This window comes from Haliaeetus leucocephalus, unplaced genomic scaffold (assembly GCF_000737465.1).
Source record: "Haliaeetus leucocephalus isolate CR32 unplaced genomic scaffold, Haliaeetus_leucocephalus-4.0 Scaffold1, whole genome shotgun sequence".
Lineage (NCBI taxonomy): Eukaryota > Metazoa > Chordata > Aves > Accipitriformes > Accipitridae > Haliaeetus > Haliaeetus leucocephalus.
In genome coordinates, this window is record NW_010972437.1 from 18995509 (window position 1) to 19010517 (window position 15009).

Consider the following 15009-nt stretch of genomic DNA (forward strand, 5'->3'; position numbering starts at 1 on the left):
TCACAGAGTGGAGGCTTTGGGGCTATACCAAATAGATAATGTATGGAAGCATACATGAGATCAAAATTAAGGAACTGGAGAGGTGAGCTGTGGACTGCATGTAGGATGGGGGCGGACGAGAGAAACGGGGTGAGGCAAGAATAGTTTGGGTGCCTGATGTGTGTGCTATTTGCACCACATACCAAAAAAAAAAAAAGGCCACTACTGGTTTTGATAATTGATTTTGTTTGTTTGTTTTTTCCTTCCTATATTCCATTGTCACATCACGTTCATAATGTAAAAAAATACTGTCATATAATTACTAAAGATTTACATCTTTGGTAGTGCCAAACTTCCCCGATGCATGCCCAGAGAAAGACTCTGAAGGGGTATAACATACCATTAATTCTCATTTTTCCAGAACAATGTTAGTTTGCATTGGCAGGCTCCCACGGAGGCAGGTGCGTTGCAGGGTTTTTCACCTCCTGAGGTATCAATAGAGGATTTACAGAGTCATGTGAAAAGCAGATGCTAAGATGATTTAAAATCCACGTTATACCAAGTTATAGTCATAGCACTGTACAGCTACTTAGGACAGACATAAATACATATGCCAATACAATCACTATGGAAGACAAGTCCAACTGGTGTTACACATTAGACCCTTCTGATTTTTGCAAGGTGATCATCTATGTCATGGACTGTATATAGTGAAGCAAGATAAACTATGGTTCACTGGAATGTGTGTTGGAAAATATTAGGGAAGAGGTCCAAAGTTGCTGGATATTACTTATTCATATGTAGGTTTTCATCTAAATTTTACACCAGCAGCAATAAATAATAAAGTTAGATGGGAAGGTGTGAGTAGTAACTATTTTAATACCTGATCATTTAAAAATATATATATATATAGATCGATGCACAAAAAAAGAAAAATATTTTATCCTCTGTGATTAATACACACATTCACATATTTTTTCCCTTTCAAAGAAAATAAGTAAAGGTATACCCAGAGCTTGAACATGTTATTTATTCATGTTCATGCTGAACTAAAAAAAAAAAAAACCAAACATGTAGATGCCATGTGGGTATTTTAAAAATAGTTTCATCTGAGAGTTTCCCCTATGGTTTCCAAAGTAATTTTCTTCAACGAAACCACTGAAAACACTACACTGTGGTTTTGGTACCACTAGGTGGTGCTGCATTTATAGTATTCCTTACTAACAGTCTGTGATTGAGTATCTATTAAAAAAAAAAAATTAAAAGCAATGTACTTACTATACCTCCTCAAAGATAGAGGAGTTTTGTTATACTTGTTTGACAAGGACTCTTATCCCTTGTATGTATAAATGTGCTCAATTTGTGTTTATCTTTTGCATATGCTTGCTTAAAAAGGGAATTTGCATGTAACAAATAGTACAGTACATCCAAAGTTTCATGTAGGCCTCATTAGAGAAAATCCAGCCTTTGCAGTCCTGTATGCCTTCTGCTGAGATTTATCTTTAACAAAGTTTGTTAATCATTGAGCTTTGACACTCTATCATGTGAAATTCAAAATAAAGACAGTTCCTACTCTGAAGAGATTACAGTCTAGAAGAGATAAGAGTAAAGAAGACAGGAAATAATTTAGGGGGATATTTTGCATGTTTCAGGCACGATTGTAAATTTCAGTCCTGCATTGCAGTAAACAGCAAATCTTTTGACACCATTTAAAGGGTATTGTACCAATCTTGGCAATGTTTGAAACATACTGTTTGCTGTCAAGTGTTTATCTAGTTGGAAAACAGTTAAATTGAAGTGTAAACTCACTGAAGCAGCCCACTTCTCAGATTAAAGGAAGGCTGGATTTTGGAAGGAAGTGTCTAAGGGATAAACAACTGCAAGTGAATATTTGCCGCAGTTAAGTTTCAGGATAAGATCTGCTTTTACCATTTTATTGTTTGAAATCTGTCAAATGTAGAATTGGTGTCTAAACCAGAAGCTGAAAAGTGTGAGCAGATTATTCAGATCGCATTGTTTCTATATTTTTAGAGGAAAAATGGAAAAATTTGGAAATATGAATGAAACCTTTTTCTTAAAGGCAAAAAGTTGTGTGCTTTCCCCTATGCAGGACATGAGCTATGAAACTGCCCAAATTTGCTCAAGTTAACCATTATTTTTTCAGAACGCAAGTTGCTCAGGCAACTTCAAGAAACCAGTAAGCAGTAGTAGCTGTTTGGGATACATTTAAAGTAGGTTAAATTTCTTTGTCTGCAAAATGCAGATAAGGATTTGCATTCAGGTTGCCACTTGTCAGCTGAACTGCAGAATGTTTGTGGGGGCTCTTAGCTCCTGACAAATACAAAATGATGCAAGTAACCTGCAATAAAGAATATTTAGGCAAAGTGGTATTGCCATGAGCCAGGAGTATGCAAATAGGCAATTACCAAACTGACCCGATATGCATTATCTTAATCATTTATCTGAATATTAGCATTTATGGGAGATGTGTACAGTTTAAACTGCATGCTGGGACACAAACTGGAAAAGGTATAATAATATGAGATAAAACAATGCCCATATGAAAGTATTTCATATACGACACTTAAAAAAACCCACAAAAACATACAGAAGCAAGTAACTGTTACAAGTGGTCTGAAAAATAGCATCATGTGGTATCTTTCCCATTAGCAAATGTTGATGTTCTTAAAATTAGAAACCATGTCAACATATGAAGGTCAGTTTTTTGGAGGTGCTCATGGGAAATGTCAAAGAACTGTAGATAGAGAACGTGACTAAGATGCTAAAGGAACTGTTGATGGAGAAATGTATAATACATCAACGTTGACACATCCACAATTACAGAAATCTAGTCTTAAACAAAAAATCAGTTTATTTAGGTTGAACGTTGTAACATGGGGAATCTAGGGTGTACAATTAAGTAAAACACCTACAATGTACGTTAAAGAGGCTAATTTATGACAGAAGAGAAATCTTTGACCTGGGTCTAAGGGAAGCTGATAAAAATGGATGCTTAAGAACTTCCCTTAAATAAGTTCTTAGGTAATATCATAAGATTTCAGCCATATTTACATTAGCAGTTAGGTTCCTTTTGGCAATTGGTTATCAGTTATTTGTTTTTCTAACTGAATTAGTGCTTACCTTAGTTTACAATTGCAGTTGTAGACAAAAAGAAGTTAAAAAACATTTAGACAAGTCTCTTTTACTCTCAGTAGCTCAGCTTGTGAAGGTCTTTGTCTCCTTTATGCAGATGGGGGTAACCACTTGAGTTTGCTTGAAGATTCCCAAATACTGCAGAGATAGTGTCATCCCAGATGGAAAAAGGAAGCATTAACTCTAGATGATTAGAGAATCAAAAAGGTATGTGGGGAATTAGTTACACATATCTGGAAGGGCTTGGTTAGAAATGTTCCTCTAAGATACCACTGAAAACACAATCAATATTTCACTATCACATTTATAGATGCTTCTTTTATGTTATTGTCACAAATTCATAGATAATAAATGCATAGTAATAATAATAACTCTGTCAAACACCAGTTATTTTCAGATGAAGTTGTATGAAATAACATGCAGTTCTTTTCACACAGAACAAAGGCACGAAATTCATCCAAGAAATAATAATTTACTAGTTGCTAGTCAGCTTAGTTTTGTGATATAAATAGATATCAGTGCTAGAAAGTGTGGGTGGCCATTTGTCTCACTTCTATCGTACATTGTATTTTATAGGTGGTTACAAAAAATCCCAACTTTGCAAATTTCTGAGACATTAGTGTCAGCTGGCAAAGCTTTCTAATTCATATCATGATGCAGTTTATCAATCACCTTCTCACCAGCTAAGACTGCAGGAATGGCTACATTTATCCATTCATTTGCTCTGTGAGATTAAGTTGATGCAGGAAAGATCTAATTCAGCCATGCTATCCTACCAAAGCAAATGTCTCTAATGTTTGTGTGTTTGCCAGACTGTAGATTTTAGGCTCACAGTGAACAGTTTCAGTGTGTTGAATTCTGCTTTCTGCATCTTCTGATGTGGGGTCATCTCAATTTATGAGGCATTATTGGCAAATGTATAGTAGAGGTTAATGTTTTTATCTGTCATGATGCTGGGCCACATAAGTAGTACTTGTAAATACTGCAATTATACTGATGTACAATTTGGTATTATGTACATTTATAATAAATTATTGATGTTGGAATTTCACCACCTAATACTATGGGAGAGGGAGAGAGCAAATGAAATCTATGCAATTATTTGGCTGGAAAAAAGTTACAAATAGCACACTATCCTCATTCTACTGGCACAGACAATAGTGGTCTATTAATGAGTTTCTGCCACAAGAAGCAATAAAATATCAGTTGTTCAATTCAGGTAAAATTAAAATGAATTAAATTACAGAAAAATGTATGCTGGGTGGGGAATAGTTTTATGCTTCCCAGATGATGGGTTAGGTCAGGGTCCTAAGGCTTTTCCACTGTACTGGCTACTTCCCAGTGGACAAAATCTTTCCTAGGCCTTTGCTTTACTTTTATGATTAGTATTTCAACTGCATAGTGTTGGAAAAAAGTTAGCAGAAAAATGTTCATTATTTTTTAGATGTCTTTAAGATAATGCAACAAGTGGAAGCATCCTCCAATTCTTTATTGGTTATCAATATTGGTTACTTGGCATCTGAAGTCTGGAAGTCTAATGTTGGACAATTTGACTGGAAGAGTGATGTTTAGCCTCAGGAGTTGTTCATGCTCAAGGATTTGTAAAGATGGACTAAAACAAGGAAGCCTATTGTGTCATGATTTAATGTTTTTATGGAGTGTTTTTTAAGACGATGGCATATCAAAAAAGGGTAAGAACTGCTAGCTAGAAGATATTTTCCTTGGTTCGTTTCTGTGATTCTGATTGATGGTTTTAGTGACTAGTGGTTTTGTAACCAAGAGGCTAAGAGAAACAGGTATCAAAGACAGCAATGATTCAGTATATTCTTCGTGATCAGCTGGACATTCCTATGGGATGGATAGGAACCTCTAATTGCAAGAGACAACTGGGGACTGGTACTTGTGTCCAAAGAACTGCCTCTACCCTTCCATATCAATGAGCAGGAGCCTGTGAAATATTTTTTTTAAAAAAAGAGCATAGCTGATCAGATTAGCTTTATCAAAACATGTCTGGGGCACAGTTCCATCCCATATGGTATAAAAAGAAAAATTGTGTGTGTTTATATATATCTTTTCTGATATTTATATAAGAAGATGAAGACTTGTTTGCTGTGAGTTTTGTGGATAGGATAATTAATATCTCTAGGAAACATTTCATTAATGGCAAGGTCAAACCTTCTTGTTCTTCCTCCCTTAAAAAAGCTTCCTATATAGAATGGGAATATCCAATTTCAGTAGGAAATAATTGTGTGGTTTCTAGGATTATCATACCCCTATGAGGCTATGAGTAGATGTAGTATTGATAGGATTTGCAACTGATTTGGACCTATTTGTTTCTCTGTCTAGGGAATGTAGGATTGCTTGCCTTGCTAAATGTCTTCCATGTAAGTCTTGGTAAGCCTGGAGTGTGTTGACATGCTAGGAAAGGATAGTCTTTTTTTTTTTTTTTTAAATCTAGGATCTCAGAAGATCTGTAAGTATACATACATCCAGAGGATAATGCTGTGCAAGATTATTCTTATCCAGGCAGTTTTCTTTGTCTTGCTGTGATGGAGCTCATTAGTGTTACATAGACCAGAAATACTGTTCTCTTATAATAGTTGTCTTTTGGGTTTCTGCTTGCTACCAGTTTCTGGAAGCTAAATATGAGTAGCTATAGTATGCAGTGGCTCATATCTATTTGGGGGTATGAAGTCTACTATTGCTCACAGTAGTGTGACAACAGTATTAGACCTATAAGCAAGCTAATGACCTCAGTGAAGCAGGAGTAGATGAGGAACAGTCTCTTCCAAATCCCCATAGCTAGAATACAGTACTCCTACATCTTTTGGATTTGAAAAGATCAGATCATAACTGAGATTTTAATTCCTTTTTATTTTCTTTTTGTAATAAGACATTCAAAATTTCTAAAATCACAACACTGGTCTAAATGGTACCTCAGGAAAAAATGTGTAAATGCAAAAGCCATACAGACAGATGAGTTTATGATTTTGCTCTTTTTTTTAATGTTTATTTGAAACAAAATACTTGCAATAAGCAGTTTCTCTTTCATTCCTCTCCTTGCATATAAGATGGAATTACTGGGTGGAAAAATGTACTTTTGAGAAAGGGGAGTGGAACGTTAGCAGTAGCTGGAAATTATAGCTGGCTTTCACTGTTTCAGGTTCCCATTTCAAGCCAGAATTTATCTGATGTATTTTCATGCAGGTTCCTTTGTCTCCTCAAGGTATCAGATGATGACAGGGAAAGGAAATATCAAAGCCTTTCCTTCATGGAACGTGGAGTTCCTCTGTTTGGGTATTTCTGGTTATATTCAGTTTGTTATTTAGACTGAAATGTGTATGTGAGCATTGCAAACCATGAAACTTTCTTCCTTTATAGGGACTGGTCTTTGGGAAGCTCAGCAAACTTCCAGCTAATCAAACTCTCTCCCTTTGGCTAAAGTGTTAGAGGCTCAAGCTTCTAGCATAGACCCATCCAGGTTTAGTTCACACTTTCAGCCCAGGTTTCTGCACAAGAAGTTTGATTGAGTTTATCAGAATTAGCTGATTAAATGAGGTTAGTCTGTCACCATGCTCTCATTTTGGACCAGGTAACTTCAGTGCTGTGAAACATCTGCCTGGATGTGGAGATGTGAGACTGCCTCCTCATTTTGTGCTGCTCTTTCTTGACTTTCTCATCACTGTACTTTTTTTGTCAAGTTTTTGCCAAATATCAAACCAGGTGATGCTGACTGTGACCGCATTCCCCTGTCACTCTTAGGCAGGAAAGAGGACATCACTCCTCTTAAATTGTCAGGGCTGTACCTGCAATAGCTATAAGAAGTCTGTGTGAAGGGATATAAATGGGGAGAACAAAGCATTTAAGGATTTCATACAGTAAAGGGACCAGTGTCTCACATGTGCAAGGGATGGGGCTTACTGCTACTATTCAACACATCAGGAGCAGTGGGGGGAAGAGTAGGAGGTTCTCTGGTTGTTTTCCAAGCAGCACATTTTTGCAATATAGAAACTAAATTTACCTTTACCTCCGTGTCCAAGAGAAGTATCATGTCTCATGTCTTCCCTTAGCTTATGACTCAATGTCACTATTATCAAAGTATGCAGAGAAATAAATGACCATGAATGCCTTAAAATGAATGAAAATGTTGAAGCAATGGTTTAATTCTCCCTGCCCTTCATTTTTGAGTTTTTGGGATTCAGATTTTCACATTTTCTTCCTCTCTGGAAGCCTATTCATGTGATTCTAAAAGGTGGAGTTTTGAGAGAACATCCTGTATTGCAAAATTCCTAGTAACGACGTTGAGATGCTGCAACATTTCCACACTTGTTCTTTGGCTTTCAGAGTAAAGTAGTAGAAATAGCATGCATTTCTGTCACTTGTACAGTGACAAGTTAAGGAAAAGTTTCACAATTTAGATGTTTGCTTGGTTTATCTGGTAGAGTTGCCTTGTTTCAAAACAGAGTTTGGAAACAAAACAGAAATTTAGCTTGACATTTATGTGTATTCCTTCTAGCATGCTGATGACCCTGATATCTGTATACACAAGGCTGTGACTCATTAAACCGTCAAGGATGCTTACTTTAAGACTGTAAATGTTTTCTCCTAAATTTGGCAGGGACACTTCAAGATATTAGAGCATTGGATGACATCTAAAAATGTCACATAATCTGTGAAGAGAAATGTATCAATTCTAACTAGGTGACCCTCAATTCTAAGTCTCGATAGTATTCCATGATCAATCATGGATCAAATATTTGTCTATGAATAAAAGAAAACTGGTAATTTACCAAAGTTGGAAACAGCTAAGTATCTGCAGCAATTGAGTACAGTATTTAGAATTTAGGTAAGAATCCATGTTGGAATAGCAAAGAGCTGTTCACATTTTGATGGAATCGTCTGCCCTTTTCTTTCAGAATGGCTTATGCTTCATTCCTGGTTTTCTAAGGAAAATGCATGGACCCACATTATTTTTAAGGTGGAATATTTGAGTGATGCAGCTGGCATCTAGATAATATAAATGATTCCAATGCATGAAGGCTTACATACAGCAAACATCTACTTTAATTCTCTTGAGCCTGTTCTTTTCTTTCCACTAGAAATTAACCCTTCGGTGTGCGCCAAATAATGGTATCAAGAATAAAGCACATGCATAGTTTGAAAAATTCCTTAAAGTCCCTATAATATCCAGAAGCATTGTTTTCCTGTATCAGATTTTTTTACTAGAAATGCAAACATTTGTATTGATTTACCTTTAATGAAAATTAGTGACTCCAAGAGTAGTTTTTATAAAGATGTACAGTTAACTTTTAAATTACTTACTGTGGATCTTTAATTCTTTTGAGGTGTTCACTGTTTTTTCACTGAATCTTTATGAAAGTCTTTAATAGAGTTGATAAAGCCAGATGGTAGAAATGGTTGAGTTGTTACAGGTAAGAATATTTTTTTTTTTATTTGTTTGTGTTGTATTTTCTGCAGTTCAGTCCTGGTCCAGGACTAGGAAAATGCTATTATAAATGTCAGTAATTATTAATTAGAAGAGATTGTATAGTAATGGTGTATTGAATACATGCAGAAAACTGCACTTGCCCAAAGCAGAAAGTCCTCATTTTCTGAAAAATCAAATCCCAAACACCAAAAGCAAAGAGTTGGATAATTTTGAAAACTGAGCAAATCTGAAGTGATAGTGAGCTTACAGTAAACGAAGGTGAGATAGCTCTCATAAATAATTTGTAGTGAACGAGTCAGTCAGTTGCATTACCAAAGAAATTAAATTAGGCTATCGGTAAAGGGAAGCAAGGAGGAAGACATCGCAACGGAGGCAACTGTTACCATTACATAAGTCTACCTGCTATGGTTATCACTGATGTGAAACCTTGTGGAAGTATGTTTTATTGAAAATATTTTCAGGATTTCACTGATGTTTTGTGCTGTTGATAGCATATCCTGGTGATATGATATCCTTTATGTGATTCCACCAGATGGGCCATGCATTCTACCATAGCTATAGATGGGGATAAACTGGTCCATTAATAGAGTATATAATTAATTTCCATTTTTTAAATATTGTAATAAATAGTAGAAGGCTTCCAGAATTCTCAGAATAATATCCAAAGCAAGCACACGATTCACTTACCTGCTCCCTTGTTGATTGATGATAATGAAAAACTAAAAAAATTTGTTTCATATGTGCCAAATCCCTTCATTTCCTGCACAATGGGGCACACAGAAATTTTGGTAAGTTTCTAGGAAGTGTATTTGTGCAAAGCTTACAGACCATTCCTGTTCTTTACTCACTTCATTTGTTACTGAAGTGTAGCTAATCTATCACACATTCAGGGCGTAAGATGACTTTGTGGTGGCCAAATCCACACTGGCAGAAAACAGAAAATGGCTACATGCAGCTGAATCAAGCATCCAAAATGGCACATGGATGGAAAAGAAATTTGATCTGAATTTTGAAATTCAGTGAAGTATCTGCCAAAGTTTTGAGGTCCTAGTAAGATATATCATGAACACCACCACATAATTCTCAAGAATTTAAGCAAGCTTGCAATCAAGGGACAGTCTTCAGTGAGATATGAGGCAAAGTTTTAATGTAATTTTATTTCCTGCCTCTCCCCCTTTCTGAGTGGGTGAGTCTTTCTGAACTAGACTGGCAAAGCTCTTTCTTAGCTTTGGAGCCTTCCCTATGCTGTGGTACTAGGTATTTGTTTGTGTTTGGGACATGAGAAGAGTCACTCGGGTATCATCATCTGTTCCTCATAACAAAATAGTGAAGAGATTCAACAGAAGTGGTGAGTTTGAGAGATGTGGGAAAGAACACCTTCTGGACACTACTTTTAAATCAAAGTTGTTTCATCTTGCTTTTGTTTTGGAACACATAATCAGCATGGTTTTATCTATTATTTTTATGGCAGAAACTTCCTAATCCTTCCCAGCACCTTTCTGTGGGAGAACAAAGGGAGAATTTGCATGAGAATATAGTCAGTCAGAAAGGAATGCTAAAGCAAACTAGATAATGATGAAATTGATGTCTGAATTATCCTTGATAATGTTATCAGGTTAGAAGGAAAGATAAAAGTCACCTTTGCAAGCTCTTCCTCAATGTTGTCGCAGAAGAATGCATACCTGCAATGGAAAGAAAAAAGTGAGCAGGCTGTGTAAGGCAAGCAAGGTTGGAGTCAGAAGTTGATTAGATTTTGCTACATAATATATTTTGTGTAATTTGTTGTTTTCAAGGTGTTGGATTTACTGTCTTAAATTAATCCTTCAACTGACATCACTAAAGCAAGGGAGTAGTGCTGGGAATGAGCGAGGCTAAGTGGCTTGTAGTGTTATGGCTAGAGTTAGAGCCAGAACAAGACTAGGGATCCAAACAACCAGAGGCTTTGGGGTTGTTTAAAATATGAACCTCAGCTTTGAATACAAACAAGAAATCATGAGTGAAATAGACCCATCCTGCATTATATTAGTACTCAGGGAGAAGGGCTTTAGAGTTTTTGCAATAATTTATTGCAAATAATATCATTTAGTATTAATATAAACATTTTAAGAATTCAATAATGATATATTTATATTTACCATAAACATCTTTAATTAACCGAACTCTACTAAATATTTTAAACAAACAATAATCATAAACTTAAAATCCGACCTTCTTTCTGAAAAGAAACAAAAATCAATTTTACTGGGTTTTAATCTTCTCTGTAACTGGAACAGAGAATATACACTTCTAGTTCCATGAATAGTAGAGACCACTACTATTGAAATTTTAAGATAATTTTATTTAAATTAATTGGATTATACATTAAAGATTTTGCCACCAGTAGCAGAGAAGCAGATACATTTTGATTATCACAGCTTGTAGCTCTAAACACACAAGCTACAATTGAAAGGTTCAAGTCAGAAAAAATAAAGATATTTTAATGGACACATTGCTGATATCACTCTTTAAAAAATAAAATTTTATACCAATTTAAATTGGGAATCATGAAGAAAACATCCTGCTCCCAGATGGACAAACTTGGCAAAACAGGAACAATAATTTAAAAAAAAAAAAGTATCAACAATTTGTGTAATGAAAGGAATAAATTGTACCTAAAGTACAAAATAATATTCTCCAACCCAGCAAGCTCTTAAGCATATGCTTAATTGTAAACAGGTGAGCAGTTCATCTCTCTTTAATGAGACAAATGAGAAGTGAAATGCACTTATGGGGCTGAGACCTAACATAGGCATTATTGACTAGAGTATTAATCAATTAAGAAAGCAATAAAAAAGCAGTGGTAGGTATGTACATGTTAAATATGTGGGTTAGTGCTGTTGTGTTTGACAAATTTGTTTCTTCCCTATGAACTGTGTAAATGAATCACATTGTCACCAGGGAGATGGACTACAGGTGGGTTTCATAACCCGCCTGGCTTTCTTAACTTTAGCTATTTAAACTATTCATCTAATCTCCCTCTGTAGCTAAGGGGGAAGGGAGACGTTTCTGGAAGCTGTTTTACCTTTATCATCCTTTGGAGGTACCGATTTCTCTCTTTTGACTATAAAAGGAGCCTAGGTGACTCAGCTTAAATTAAACTAGATACGTTTGTCTGGTTACAGTTAAGTGAAAGGAAGTGTCCTAGGGTCTAGTGTTAGAATAAATGAGATAACTATGCACACATTGAACTTAATGAATCTCATTGCAAGAGATGGATGTAAACATCAAATTTAACTCCAGTTGTGCAGAATCTGTCACTAACGGCTTCTAAAAGGTTAGGCAGCTCTTCCTCACAATGACACAAAGCACAAATGAGTATAAGTATTAAGCTGCTAGCCTGTATGTTTGTTACTATGCGCAGTCCTACTGAAGTACAAAATTATTTACATTTATAAGATTGTAAAAACCTGTAAGCTTGAGATGAGAACAATGGTGGACAGATGTGAGACTGAAACCTCTCCTGTCCGCAAAGCAACAGCCTTCAGCATATATCACCTGGCTAAAATGGCTTATGTGTTCATTCAAATGCATAGCCACTCATAGTATGTGATGTTCACTGGGTCACGCTAGGGGAATACCTTTTGCGACACACCTAGAGCCCTGCAAATGCTTTGCAGCTTTGGTGCTGATCCAATCAGGCACAGAAATAACTGGGAATTGACTCATGCTTAGAGGTGGATACTTGCTGTTAATCCCAGCTTTTAAAATGTACACAGTTTGTCATCGTTTTCATTGTGGTGAATGTGTGTGTCTGGCCACTTTTGTTTCACAATTGTCTGATGTTTGCCATGGACTCTTTTTTCAGCTCATGTGCTGCAGTCATTTGCTTTTCACTTGAAAGGATGTAATCAGACAAAAATCCCTTCAAAACCAGTTTCACTGAAGAAACGACCTAAGCAGGAGGAGCAAATATATGAGGTAGGATGGAGAGGAATGTGTTCTGACCCTGAAACATCTGCTCTTTTAAACGTGACATTACAAATGTTTAACCACATGTGCATTTTTCACTCTTAAAAGCTCAGCTAAGGAGGAGGAGATGGGGAGTAAGAGACAAAGAAAATGGGATATTAATTATGTTTCCATATGAAACTGACCAGTGAGATGCTACAAAATTATAGATGATACTGGACAAGAAAAGTAATATGAAAATACCTAGTAAGGCTGGAATTATGGTCAAAATGAGATGCATTTGGGACAAATACACAGTTGTGAGTCTACAGAAAAACACACAGAAATATGAATACTAAATGTAAAGCCAGAAAGGAATTGAGTAAAATGTACAGTTATGCACGTGCTTGAGTCTGAATATGTCTTGTATTGCTGCACTTTTCTCATATACAACCAAAGCACATGCCTAGAGTATTTTATTAAATAGGAATAGTATGTCTAGTAACATAATTGAAGTATAGCACGGATTTAAACCAGTTTCTCAATGGGGGCTTTTGTCATTAAAAAAAAAAGCCACTGTCATAACAGGCAAGAAATGCAGAGGCACTTATCTCACAAAGCCTCACAAAGAGGTGTTGACAGGTTCTCTGCCCACAGTTTCTAAGGGCTCTGGCAAGACAATTGTTTTTATTCCAAGTTCTGAATGAACAGAAATAGTACTGAAGCAGAAATGGGAAACAATAAATGAAATACAAGATGAAAAATCCGGCTAGCTCTCTCAAGTAATCACCTTCAACTTTTCTCTGTTGCTTTAGATTGCAATAGTGAGTGCTATACTACTCCCTATGTGTGTGAAACTCTGGAGATAACAGTCTTCATCTGGCAAAATAAAGACTGTGTGAAATCGTATTGGAACACAGGTTTTGGTACCATCTTGCAATGAAAATAGGTGCAAGAGATGCAAATCTCCATCTTAAACAAAGGCAAATGCAAGTTCCTTAGATAGCTAAATTGTCCACAGAGCGTTGGTTTGGTCGATGCTGTGCTGGGTACTGTGTGCACACAGAGCTGATGTAAGCTCCCACAAAGACGATGAGTGTGCAGAAGCAGGCTAGGAAGGAAGCTTCCCCACCTGACTGTGCGTGGAACCGACGGAAGCTTTGGGGCCGAGTATTAGGATATGAATATAACAGCACTGAGGTGGCTTCCTGTGTTCCAGGAAGCAGAACTTTGTCCTATCTTGTAAAGGAATAGAGTTTTGTGAAAGGTATTTGCACAGTAGGTCTAGCAAAGCACCACCAAAGCCCTGTTGCGATGAAAGCAGCGGTGTAACTGCAGTGTCCGCAGTCAGGAAGCCCAGGTTCACCGACGGGGGACAAGGGCAGGGTGCATATTTGGGCCAGGAACAACGACACTGAAAAGCAGTTGAGTCACAGCTTAAGAGTCATGCCATACAGACTAAGGTAGCAGGAATTCAGGGGAAGTTAGGCACATAAGGCTGTGCGGTTGTGGTTGGTTTTCTCCCGGTAAATGCCCCGTCACTGCAATGTCTTCTGTGGTGGAGACACACAAAGCACCTCACTCCACTGTCACCATTACTCCCTAACTGGAACAGCCATCACGTGCAGCCATGCTGAATCCAAATTCTTGTGCAAATCCTAAAACGTGTAAAAAGCTGCTACCACAGCACATCCAAAGTTCCGTACAAGCATTAACTAATTAGCTATCCTAATGTTCCTGTGAGACAAGCCGGTCAATTGATTAATCCAGTTTTCAAAGGTGAAGGGTCACCTGGGTCCCATAATAGGTTGGGCCATTAAAGGGTGAAATCTTCTGAAATTTCAGCTCGCTTTTTAAAATCAGGGTTTTGATTGACTTACAGATACCCTCCCCCCCAAGAATGTGAATTTCTCACTTTGTGTTTGTAAAGACCCAGGAATAATTTGAAGAGTCCCTTTGTTGTATAAATTTAGGAGTATGGACAATCGGTGATAGCAATTAGTAGTACAAATCTCTTAAAACACGAAAGAATGCTGTTTTGCTGCAGGATGAAAGACCTCTAAGTAATGTTCCTCATTCAGCTGTTTGGTTTTTTTTTAGCGTGTGGAAGGCACAGCTCCTTTTCACCGAGAGGCTCCGGGGTGTCTCTCCCTCCATCCCACCTTGCAACGCTTCCCAGCTTTTCCCACCTTGCCCGGCTCCTCTGGGCCAGGCTGCGGCGGGGAACCCGCCGCAGCCTGGCCCAGAGGAGCCGGGCAAGGTGGGGGAAATTTGGCAAACACCCGCCTCCCCCCTAACCAGCATCGCAGACGAGATACCCAGCTGTGCTGCTGCCCCCTCCCGGGGCGAGGCGCGGCCCCTTTAAGGCGGCGCGGGGCGCACTGTCCCTTTAAAAGGCGGCGGGAGGCGGCGGTGGCGGCGGTCGGGGCTATCGCCTGCCCGCCGGCTTTTACACCCCCCCCCCCCCCCCCCGAGCGGCCAGGGGGGGGGTCCGGAAACAA